Genomic DNA, 1663 nt, shown 5'->3' on the forward strand with positions numbered 1-1663 from the left:
TATGATTTCACTTATATGTGGAATCTTTAAAAAACAAACAAAAACCATGCTCAAGGAGACAGGGAACAAATTGATGGTTGCCAGAGGTGGAGGATAAGGGGGTATGTGTGAGAAATGGGTTGAGATCAAAAGGTATAAACTTCTAATTATAAAATAATTGTCAGGGGATGTAATGTACAGCATGATGACTATAGTTAATAGTACTGTATTGCATATTTAACAGTCATTAAATAGTAAATCTTTAAAGTTCTCATCAAAAGAAAAAAAATTCTGTAACTGTGTGGTAATGGATGTTAACTAGACTTATTGTGATCATTTCACAATATATACAAATATTGAATTATTGTATTGTACACCTGAAAGTAATATAATGTTGTTTGCCAAATATACCTCAATTGAAAGGAAGGAAGGAAGGAAGGAAGGAAGGAAGGAAGGAAGGAAAGAAAGAAAAAGAAAGAAAGAAGGAAAGAAAGAAAGAAAGAAAGAAAGAAAGAAGAAAGAAAGAAAGAAAGAAAAAGAAAGAAAGACAGACAGACAGACAGACAGAAAGAAAGAGAAAGAAAAGAAAGAAAGGAAGAAAGAAAGGGAGAGAGGAGGGAAGGAGGGAGGAAGGAAGGGAGAAAGTAAGGGGAGTAAGAGAAGTAGAAAAGATTCAAGGTAAAACACTTGTATAGTTAGCTAATAGTTCTAGAGCTGAAAGAAATTCTGATGGACCTTAAAAGAAAACAGGGCAGAAGACTCACCTTTTCAGTTAACTACTGCTGTGTTACAAGCCACTTCGGCTTAAACAAAGACTGTTTTACTTGGTCATGATTCTTTGGGTTAGGAATTCAGTCAGGGCTCAGTGAGGATGGCTCTTCTTTGCTTCATGTCCTCTTGACTGGGGTGCCTCAGCTGGAGGATCCAAGGTGACCTCATCCACTTGTCTGGGCCTTGGCGCTGATGGGGCACTTTGGTTCTCTTCCACGTGCTCCTTCTCTCTCTCTCTTTCTCTCTTTCCCTGCCATGTGGTCACACATCTTTCAGTAGTCTAGCCCAAGCATTTTTACATGGTGGATGTCTTCTAAGGAGTGAAAAGGATTACAGAGCATCAGTTTCACTGTATTCTGTTGGTTAAAGCAAGTCCAAGGGCCAGCATGGTGTCAAAAGATTAGGATTCCACTGTTGATAAGAGAATGGTACAGGCACATTGCAAAGGGGATATCGTTCTGCTGATTGAAAGAAACCAGACACAAAAGAGTACACTATGTATAATTCTATTTATGTGAATTTCTGGAAAAGGTAAACTGATATATCAGAAAAGAAAGCAAATCACTGGTTGCCTGTGGCTGAAGGGTGGTGACAGCAAAAAAGCATGAGGGAACTTTTTAGGATGATAGAAATGTTCTGTACCTTAATTGTGGTGGTGTACACACAGGGAATATTTGTCAAAATGTGTGCATGTTATTATAACTATTAGGTAAAGTATACCAAAAAAAAGCAGGAGATAGGAGGGACTGTGGGATCATCTTCAGAAATAGTCTGCTGTACGTAAAAGTTGAGATCTGAAGGAACCTTTGAAGATCATCTAGTCCGGTGTCTTCACTTTACACATAAGGAAAGTGAGGCCCAGAAAGTGGAACTTAGCAAACGATACTCTGTTAGTGACAAAACCAGAATTGCA

The sequence above is a fragment of the Hippopotamus amphibius genome, chromosome 4 (assembly GCF_030028045.1).
Source record: "Hippopotamus amphibius kiboko isolate mHipAmp2 chromosome 4, mHipAmp2.hap2, whole genome shotgun sequence".
NCBI classification, from domain to species: Eukaryota; Metazoa; Chordata; class Mammalia; order Artiodactyla; family Hippopotamidae; genus Hippopotamus; species Hippopotamus amphibius.